This window comes from Vigna unguiculata, chromosome 10 (genome assembly GCF_037176805.1).
Source record: "Vigna unguiculata cultivar grain cowpea cultivar isolate G323 ecotype 2 chromosome 10, ASM3717680v1, whole genome shotgun sequence".
Taxonomy (NCBI): domain Eukaryota; kingdom Viridiplantae; phylum Streptophyta; class Magnoliopsida; order Fabales; family Fabaceae; genus Vigna; species Vigna unguiculata.
Genome location: NC_140801.1, coordinates 41566455 through 41578039, shown reverse-complemented (window position 1 = coordinate 41578039; position 11585 = coordinate 41566455). Strand labels below are relative to the sequence as shown.

Sequence of the window (11585 nt, the reverse complement as noted above, 5' to 3'; positions counted from 1 at the left end):
CAGATATACACTCCTCCTATGTTCAACTTGTTCCAACGAGAATGGGATCTTGTATCTGCAACAAACATAATTGAAAGGAATGAAACCAATGTATGTTGCAACTATGTCATAACAATGGTGGATGAAAAAGGAGAATGGAATGTTTCATATGAGTCATACTTAGAGAATGGAGAGTGGGCAATTACTTGTAGTTATAGAAAATTTGAACAATGGGGAATATTGTGTTGTCATTCATTAAGAATACTATTTTGTAAGGATATCAAGCTTCTCCCAGAAAAATATATATTGAAGAGGTGGACAAGACATGCACGAAGTGATGCAATGAGTGATCATGGTGGAAAGCCAATCAATGTTGATCCTAGATTGGAAAGCTCAAAACAATATAAGCAACTATGTTCAAGACTTTTAAGATTAGCTCATGATGTATCGGATGATTCAGAAGCATGCACTATGGTTTGGGAAGGGGTGTTAGAACTTGAGAAGAAAGTGGCTGCGATTCGATTGAACAATCAATCACATGGTACTCATGGTACGACTATTGAGGCAACACAACATGTGGTTGAATCATCAACATCCAAAGGTATTGGCTTTAAGAAGAAAGATGGTCCAAAAAAAAAGAAGTATAGACGTTTGAAGAGTTGGGTTGATGAATTAAAACAAAAAAGAAGAAAAGTGAATCCTTCACAACTTCATTCAAGTCAAAATTTATTGGAATCATCAACTTCAGTTCCATTAGAGTCATATTCAGTACCTTCTCTATCTTAACCCTTTCAAATGAGCTTCACTAGCATGCTTATGGTATGTGTATTTATTTAGAATTTAACAGTAACTTATAACAATAACTAGCATGCTTATTGAAGTTACTAACATACATCTTATTTTATTGTTTTAGGATGTTCTAAGATGGCTGCAATATTGCATCAAATCAATCATTAGAATTTAGTTAGGTCACTTTATTGTCATGATTAGTTGTTTGTAAAATATGACTTCCTTAATGCTTTTTAAGTTCTGAAATTTGATATGCTCTTGTAATCAACTTTGCACCATCTTTTGTATAAACAAGAATGAAAAAGAAGTATTTCCAAGAACAACTTTTTATTACACCAATTAAATTGTACATTATTACAATACAAAGAAATTACATATTACAACAAGAAGTTTTGCTTCAAAACATAAACTACATATTACAACAAGAAGCTTTGCTTCAAAAGAAAAACTACATATTACAATAGGAAGTTATGTTTCAAAAGTCATTCTTCTAAAGCTGCAAGGAAATTCTTGTATAGCTTCTTCATGAAAACCATAATCGTCTCTGGAGACTCCAATCAAGTAGCCATAACTTTGGAGCAGTGCATTTTAGGTAGCATAGGTCTTTCGAAGGTGGAAGACATTTTAGCCCCCACATACTTGTTTTGTGTTCATCCCAATGTCAATATTAACTTCTTGCTGCACTCATATCAACACAATCATGTTCTGTTGTCAAAATAAATTATCTCAAAACTTACACCAAAACACAATCACACTTCTTCATTAACCATACATCACACACAAATTCTTGCCTACACAGAAATAACAATAATTATAAATCAGATGGGCCAAGATATTCTAGACTAGGTGGCACGACCGATGGCTCCACTCCAACTGCACCAAAATTTCATAGATATAATGAACCAAGTAATGGAACATAAACGATTTCTGAAAACAAACAGTAACGACATAGCTAATGAAATGAAAATTTCAATTTCTGAGTCACCAATGTTTGTCAATTAAAGCAATAATTTTTGCACACACAATTCCTTTAGTTTATTCTCTTAATTTGCAGGATTCTTTTTCCATTTAAATAAGGCATCATCATCCAACCACGCATCTTTTGTACCATTGGCAATATCAGAATTCAAATAACATTATTTGAGCAAATTCAATATCAAGGACATTACCTTTAGATGTTCAATCGGCATACATTTCAATGTGATCTGAATTTATTTGAATGTCAACAACCACCTGCAACAATAAACCAAGACAACACACAATTGACAAAAGGGAAAAGGATTTAATGTTCCCAATTAGAAACACCTCTGTTTGCGAGTATGATAAAGTGATGGATGTTCATCGAAAAGGGAAACCAATTGGGTACAGAATAAACCTTGAGCAACAGTAAAAACGACAATGATGTCGGCGTAGCCATCTGACGGTGCTTCCGATTGCATTGCAGAGGCGCCAGTGGTGGAGACAAGATGCAACGGTTGAATCCGTGAAAACGAAGAAGCCTTGTGGTGGAGACGAGATGTAACGCTCTGCACTGCTGTTACTGCAATTAGTTCCGAAAAATACTGTTGGCCCTAAATCCATCCCCAAAATTCAGTACTATTCATCTTAATGGTTATGAAAGCCATCGTTGCTGTTTTTTCTCGCTTCATAGTTTTCCCAGACATAACCTAAAGCTATTAAATTTTAAAACTAAACGCAATCGTTTCAATAACCTAAAGCTATTAAATTTTAAAACTAAACGAACCGTTTCAACAACTTAAAGCTGTTAAATTTTAAAACTAAACGCAACCATTTCAACAATATATTAGAAATAAATAAATATTTTATTAAATTCAAAAAGTGTGAGTGACGCCGTTTTAAATAGCACAGTAGAGGCTTAGCACCGCTTTTACAGCAGAGAAACCGAACTCGTATTTAGCCACACCAGATAAGGTAGTTTAGCTACTTTGTGTAATACCCTGCATATAATGGTTTATGTAAACCACCCACAGATAATCAGTGGTAACATTTAACAACACTATCTCTTTCTTTAATAAAAAGCATTTAGCAATTGACCTTCTCATTAAATTTGACCATTAACTGCAAAATGCAAAACATGTTTAATCACTGATGAATCATACCAATGCAGAGTGTTTGTATGTGTGAAAACATGTGTTGTTCTCGGGCACAAACTTTATAATGCTTTTCAAATTTCCAAACGTCAAGAAATCCATAACACTGAGATTCGTAAAAACAGTATAGAAAAAAATTGAATGAATCACCTCAATCACCTTCCTTAGATTGTGAATATATGCTTCGTTATGAACTTTATCGCAATGGTCTAATGATAGAAAATAGAGAATCGAAAGTGAGACTCTTGGGCGGTGGCAGAGTCGCCGGATTGCTTCTCATGCTTGTGGAAAATGTACTTCTAATGATCGGAGTCCACAACGTTGAAGTTGAAGACTTTGTTCCTCTCAATCGAACCTTTAGGACAAAATAGGGCAACGAGTCTCCGTGAGCTACGATGCGGATCCACCTCGACCAGGTCTTATTGGACTGGAGCTGATCGCTGTATTTGTAACGGCCAGAGGAGGTGCGCGGCTCTCTTTGTAAATGGAGAACTCAAGCACCACCGTAGAATAATAGAATACATTAAACATTGACGGAAGTCCACAATCATTTAAATTTGGTTAAAATACTCTCTTGGTCCTCATTTTTGTCGTAAAATTTCAATTTGATCCTCGTATTTTTATTAGTCTCAATTAGGTTCTTCTCATTTTTGTAAATTAGTATCAATTACATCCTTTCCGTTAGTAGAGAACTAACACTGTTAAGTATGTGCTACGTGTCAGGTCCTCTTTTTTTGAATTTTTTGAATTTTTTTTTTAAATTTTTTAATTTTTTTTTTAAATCTTTATGCCACGTGTCACGTTTGTAGTGTGCCACGTGTTAATCTAATATGGTGCACGTGTCAAATTATTGTATGAATCTCAATTTGGTCCTCATTTTTGTTAATTTGATTTGATTTCAGTCTAAAATTTTTTAAAAAATTTTAATTTCATGTGCTCCAAATTTAGAAAAAAATTTATTTTTTTATAAATGTAATGATGATACTTTTATTACAAGTGATATTTCTATTACATATTTTTAATAATATTTAATTTATTTAACTTTATATTTTACATTAAACTTTATTTAAATTTCATTTTAAAATTATAAATATATAAATTAATAAATTTATATTCGAAATATTTGTATAATATTCAATATCAACAATATTTTAGAGTTGGCTTAAAAATAACAATTTTATAAATTCAAATGTAAAATTTTAAAATAATTTTATAACAAATTAAAATAAATGTATTTAAAATTTTAATATTAAATACAATTAATATTATTAAAATATTTAATAAAAATAATCATAACATTATATAACAGTAAAATTTGGTCTAAATTTGGAGTGCCTGAAATTGAAATTTTTTTAAAAAATTTGGGACTCAAAACAAATCAAATTAACAAATATGAGGACCAAATTGATATTCATACAATAATTTGACACGTGTCACCATATTAGATTGACACGTGGCACACTACAGACGTGACACGTGGCATAAATATTTTTTAAAAAAAATTTAAATTTTTTTTAAAAAAATTAAAATTCAAAAAAAAATTCAAAAAATTCAAAAAAACGGGGAAATGACACGTGGCACCTACTTAACGGTGTTAGTTCTCTACTAACGGAAATGACCTAATTGATACTAATTTACAAAAATGGGGACCTAATTGAGACTAATAAAAATACGATGACCAAATTGAGATTTTGCGACAAAAACGATGACCAACGGAGTATTTTAACCTTTAAATCTCTATCACACTTAAATTCGTATTTGAAAAATAACAATTCTTGGATCCATAATTTTGTAATTTTATTTTTAGAAAAAAGAATCGGTTAAATTTATTTGATTTTATATTCTATTACATTTTGTTAGAAAGAGAGTAAAAATATACAAATAAAATAAAATAACAATTATTTATTGTAATATATTTTTTATGTATTTATCATATATTTTATATCTTTCCTATTCTTACTACTTTTACAAAAAAAATTTCACTCATAATATTTGACATTGTAATATAATTCTTAAAATTTCATAAATTCGTATCTTAATTAAGTCTGCATCAAACTCTCAAGATCCAAATGCGGACTTAAACGAATATTTACTCTATCTAATTCGTTCATAAATGATCTTTTAATATAAAATTATACCTTGTACTACATAATAATTATCCATTCTTAATTAGTTTTTTTTTTCCTAAACTGTAATTCATACTCATCGTTGTATTAAGAATTTGATTCAGATCTTTATTCACAAAATAAAAAATATATAATATTATTATTGATGTAGTAAAATTTGTAAATATTAATATTGATTTTCGGTAATTTTGCACCAAATTTCATAGATATTACTTTTTATAGGTTTTCATTAGTCATAAAAACATATGTAATATTATCATTAGATATTAATATTGATTTTTTATGAATTATCTTCTAAAATCAAATTATTAACTTTGCAAAAGCTAATTCTAAAACATTCATAGGTTTTCTATAAAAAAAATTGTAAATAATTTATATGAATAATTTTTTCAGAAAAAATTTATAAAAAACAACTTTATTTTAATAGTGAAACTTAAATCAGGAAAAAATTTAATAAATTTTTTGAATATAATAAATTAATATAATATTTCATTTTACTTTTTTGCGAAAAAAATAAAAAAATAGAAAATCATTAGCAAATACTTTAATTTTCTTAATTTGTAATATTAATTTCTGTTAAGTTTTATTTGCAAGATTAATGGAAAATATATATTTAAATTTGTAGGTAATTTTAAATTTTTTTATAGCGAATAATTTTATAGTTATTTCAGGCAAAGTTTTAATAGCAAGAAAAAAAATATAATTAATAAATACATAAATAAATTAGCAGGTAATTTTAAATTATATTCTTACGAATAATTTAACTTTAGAAAATTTACAGTTATTTTATGGAGAAAAAAATGTCACTACAAAATTTTTAAATATTTCTATTAATTACATTTTTGTCAAAAACAAATGAATTACATGTAAAAGAAAATTCAAAGAAAAATATGGATGAATTTCATGTTAAAATATTTACATATAGTAGGTACCGGTGTTAAAAGTGTCTCTGAATTCAATGCCTATAACAAATTGTTTGTTAATGAGTTTGTTTCATAGATTGAGAGGAAATCAAAAGTGAATTTTAAGGAGAGAAAAAAGAAAGAAAAGAAAGAACCAATGTATAGAGATAGAGAAAAAATGTTTAATGAATATTAAAAAATATATGCTCAAATTATGATGAAAGAGAGATGAAGAAAAAGAAAAACATAGAAGAGAAAAGTGCGGAAGAGAAACAAATTAAAGAGGAGTATTTGAGAGAGAAAGAAAGTAAAGACGTGTTGACAGGAAAAGGAATTGGAAGAAGAAGTTGAAAGAAAAAGAGATGGAATGTGTTGAGAAAAAAGAAATTAAAGAAAGAGAATAGAGAGAAAAAGAAATTTAACAAAAAAATATAGAACAAAAGAGAAATAAAAAAATTTAGTACCGAACAAAAAGGATGAAAAATCTATTGATGAAGATAGTATTTTTTTAAGCAAATATTATTATTTTATCCATACAACAATTTGATGAAGAGCTTTTAGTGTGACATTGCAACAACCTATTATTTGGTCTCAATCAATTAACAGTTCGTGCATGAATCATAAAGTGATGATCTTTGATGCTAGTGTTATTTTTCTTTCGGTTACTCTTGATATTTGAGGACATATGTACTTAAAAAAAAGGAGGGAACGATATTATCTACATGAGTCTATTGAATTTTCTTTGTAATTATTATTTTTTAATTAAATATAGGAAATAATGATTCATATAATAAGAATTAAATACAATATTAGTGGGTACTAAAAAAATACTTGTTTAATTCATCCTATAAAGGGATGCAATTTGTAATATATATATATATATATATATATATATATATATATATGAATTGTTAGGTTATGAATTATAAACATATCATAAGAAGCATCAAATCATCCATACAATAAATTATCCCCAAATATTAAGAGTAGTTCCTAATAATAATACAAGAATACGGAAGCGTACCTGATCAGTAATTAGAAACAAAATAGATAGAAAAGTGGTACCTAATCTTCCAAATAGAATGAAAGATTAAAATTGTTTATGTTTGAGATGATATTGCTCTCTTCCTAGTAAGATATGCCTAAAAGACTGAATGCTCAAAAGCATGTATCTAATGTCTTATTTCTCTATATCAAAAACTGATTAATGGGATATCAATTTTATATCTTTACCAAATACCAGAACCTCTCGACAGGTTACTAAACCATCAAGTTCATCACAGACCGTTCATTAAACAATCTAATCAATCACGGACCGTTCATCAAAAAACCCAATATGTATTATCCATAAATTAATAACAATTGTGCAATATAATTAATACTTTACAAATAATATAATTTATTGATTAATATTAATCAACAATAATAAAAAAAAATAGAGAATAATAATTTTATACAATAAAATTATATAAAATACAACATGATTTTGATAGAAAATTGAGGATTCTGTGGGGTTTTGCATTATAAGAACCCTAGTTTTGATCTTATTCAAGTAACTTGTTGCGATTAACCTCATGGCTTATCACCCACATTTTCATCTTTCTTGAGTGTGACGTCAATATTCTTCCCCAAACTAAATATCAGAACACTCCCCTTGGTTTCTCATTAGTTGGTACTAGAGCTTCGGATCTTCATAATGAGTGAGTAATGATATGATATTGAGGGGTCTTTTTTATTTTTCATTGTAATTTGTGCAATAGGAATTAGATGCAATATTAGTGGATATTAAAAGTACTAATTGAAAATCAATGTGGAATTCCCAAGGTCTTGTCTAATTCATCCTATAAAAGGATGTACTTTGTAATATATTGAGATATATGAATATAATAGAAATTGAGTTTTCTCTTTTGAGAGTTTTGCGGAATTCTAAGTAATAAGAACCTCAATTTTGATCTTATCAAGGTAACTTGCGTCAATCATCCTTATGACTTCACCTTCTTTTCTTTCTTGAGTGTGACATCATTATGTTAGAAATATTAATATAATTTAAAAAAAAAGTAAAAAAATATATTGTTGTTATTGGGGTTTTAATACAATATTAATTCCAGAGTTAAATTCTATTTATGTATAAACAATTTTTATTCTTTTCATTTATTTGAAATTAATTTTGGTTTAAATCAATTTGATGGCCATTTACTCTTGTGTCTCCTTTTCTCACCTATAAATACCACCTAGTTTCATAAGGAATAGACACACAACAAACACTAGAGTTCTTCCTCTCAAAAGTATCCTTCTTTTCCTTCTCTATATTATCTCTTAAAATAGTGGTGTTCATAAGGTTCAAAGATCATTCGCTGCACACGATAGATCTGACGGGTTGTTGTATCTTGGGGGAGGAGCGCATAATATTGAGTATTGCCCTGTGCAGTGAGGGCGTTTTCTCTCTAAGGATAGCGCTCAGCGTGCCTCAACCCAGGCTTACTCTATCCTTATCTCATTTACATATTTACATTATCTTTATATTGTTATTGTTTGTTATAAGAACAATTTGACTTGATCATCTCTTATATCCATATTTCTATATTGTTTCTGGTTTATAATTATTTATAACATTCTTAGAGAGAAAAATCTTAATTATAAATATATATATATATATATATATATATATATATATATATATATATATATATATAATTTTTTTTCTTATTATGTTTGCCATGGATATGATTAAGTCACTCTCAAGTAAGCCTGAAAAGTTTACAGGTGAAAATTTTTTCTGTTGGCAACAACAGATGAGGTTTTGGCTCACTGAAATAGGATTATTTTCTGTGATTTCTAAAGCTACTGATTCTTCTATCATATTAAGTGATTCTTTTTCTTCTTCTTCTGATACTTCTGATAAAGATATTTTATGTCATGGACATATTTTAAGTGCTTTTTCTGATAATATTTATAAAATATTTTGCCACACCAAAACTGCTATTGAGTTATGGGAAGCACTTGAACTTAAATATGGATCTGCAGAAAAGGTTTATCTAGATATTCTTGTGAAAAAGTTATTGAATTTCAAATGGTTGATAATAAACTCATTTCTGATCAAATTCATGAGTTTGAAAATATTGTCTATGACATGAAATTAAAAAATATTATTTTACCAGACATTATGCTTGTGGCTCTTTTGATCTCTAAGTTGCCTCCTTCTTGGTCTGATTGTGCTCGAAGTTTAAAACATAAGCCCGAAAATTTCTCTTTTGATGATTTGCTTGTGTGTCTTCGTATTGAGGAAAAACATCGTTTTTCTCAAAATTTTGTTCAAAATTCTCAGTCTAAAGCCTTTTTTGTTGAGAACTCTAATAAATATGAGAACTCTTACAAGCCTAATCCTAAACAATTCAAAAGACATGGTTTTAATAAAAATAAGTTTACGAAAAAACCTTCTTTCTCTAAACCAAAGAACAACTTTTCTTATAACAACAATAAAAATAAAGATAAAAATATGGGGAATGAGATGTTTTGTTTTGTTTGTAGGCGAACTAATCATCTAGCCAAAACTTGCTTTCAGCGTCGTCGCCAACCTGTGTCTAATTCCAAACCTGAAGCTAATACTATTACTATGGGTGTTGCCTCTGATTTTCCATCTGAAAGGTACCATGTCAAACGATTGGTTTACAGACTCTAGGGCTAATGTTCATGTGTGTGCTGATAAAAAATTATTTTCTCTATATCAGGAAACAAGCACGCATACCGTGAGTATGGGAAATGGGAGCATCGCACATGTTCCAGGAGAGGGTCAAGTGAAATTAGAGTTTTCTTCTAGAAATTATCTTATTTTAAACGGAGTCTTTCATGTTTCTAAAATTAGAAAAAATCTCATAAGTACTTCTTTGTTAGTACAACAAGGTTACAAAGTTGTTTTTGAGTCCAATAGAGTTGTTATTACTAAACATGGTGTTTTTATTGGTAAAGGATATATTTGTGATGGTTTGTTTAAATTAAGTCTTATTCCTTTTTCTTCTAATAAAATATATGATAGTTCTTCATTGACTATTACAAATGTTGAAAGTTGTGATATGTGGCATGCTAGACTAGGCCATATAAATTTAAATTCTATTAGAAGAATGATGTCTCTTAATCTTATTCCTAAATATTCTATTGATTTGAAGAAAAAAATGTGAAATATGTGTTCAATCAAAGCAACCAAGAAAAGGTTTCCATACATGCATAAAAAAGAAAACTAATCTACTTGAATTGATACATAGTGATGTATGTGATAGTAATGATGTTTTAACACATGGTGGTAAAAGATATTTTATTACTTTTATTGATGATTTCTCCAAGTATTGTTATGTGTATTTAATAAACCCCAAACATGAATATTTTAAGAAATTCAAAATATATAAATCTGAGGTAGAAAATCAATTAGAAAGAACAATTAAAATCCTTCGTTCTGATAAAGGGGGTGAATATACATCTTTAGAAATGAATGTTTTTTGTGAAACTCGTGGTATTATTCATGAAATAACACCTCTCTATAGTTCTCAATCTAATGGTGTAGCTGAAAGAAAAAATAGAACTTTGCTTGATATGATGAATGTTATGCTTACAAGTTCTAGTTTGCCAAAAAATATGTGGGGTGAAGCTTTATATTCAGCTTGTTATATTCTTAATAGAATTCCTTATAAAGATTGTGATAAAACTCCTTATGAGTTATGGAAGCAAAGAGAACCTTTACTAAAATATTTTAAAGTGTGGGGATGTCTTGCAAAGGTTAATATACCACCTAATAAGAAAAGAAAATTAGAGGAATTAAAACAATTGATTGTGTTTTTATTGGTTACTCTCTGCATAGCACCACTTATAGATTTTTGGTTATTAATTCTGAAGTGAATGAAATCTCTAACAATACTATTATGGAATCTAGAGATGCAGTTTTCTTTGAAAATGTTTTTCCTTTAAAAAATAAAATGACTAAAACTATTTATGATACTTCTACTTTTGGTTTGCCTTCTGGTGGTAATGTTATTTGTGATAGTTCTAGTTCTGTTTTTCCTTCAAGTGAAAATGCTAATAAAAGTATTCAAAATGAGCCAAGAAAGAGTAAAAGAAAAACTAAAGATTTTGGACCTAACTTTTATTCTTTTATGCTTGAAGATGATCCTAAAACTTTTGGTGAAGCAATGAGATCTATTGATGCTCCTTTTTGGAAAGAAGCTATTAATAATGAAATGAATTCACTTAAAGAAAATAAAACTTGGTTTTTAACTGATCTTCCTCCTGGTTGTAGAAGTATTGGATGTAAATGGATTTTTAGGAAAAAATTAAGGATTGATGGGTCTATAGATAAATTTAAGGCAAGACTTGTTGTTATTGGTTGCCAACAAGTAGAAGGTGTAGATTTCTTTGATACATATTCACCTGTTTCAAAAATCACTACCATTAGAGTTTTGATTCTTCTTGCTTGCATTTTTAATTTACAAATTCATCAAATGGATGTTAAAACTGCATTTTTAAATGGTGATTTGGAAGAGGAAATATATATGAAACAACCCGAGGGCTTTATTGAGTCAGGGAAAGAAAATAAAGTGTGTAAACTTGTTAAGTCTTTATATGGTTTAAAACAAGCACCAAAGCAATGGCATGAAAAATTTGATGAAGTTATTATTTCATATGGTTTTCAT

At 28.6% G+C, this 11585-nt stretch overlaps 1 long non-coding RNA gene and 1 pseudogene across 1 annotated transcript; one reads left to right on the top strand and one right to left on the bottom strand.

Annotated features, from left to right (window-relative positions):
• Positions 1–1078: 1078 nt before the first annotated feature.
• LOC146883227 (uncharacterized) lies at positions 1079–2419 on the bottom strand. The gene is made up of 3 exons (XR_014985039.1): positions 2144–2419; positions 1938–2001; positions 1079–1446 (listed from the first exon to the last, which is right to left on the bottom strand). It is a non-coding gene; the product is annotated as an uncharacterized LOC146883227 (long non-coding RNA).
• A 6196-nt stretch (positions 2420–8615) lies between these two features.
• On the top strand, positions 8616–9586 carry LOC146883226 (uncharacterized; annotated as a pseudogene).
• Positions 9587–11585: the final 1999 nt, after the last annotated feature.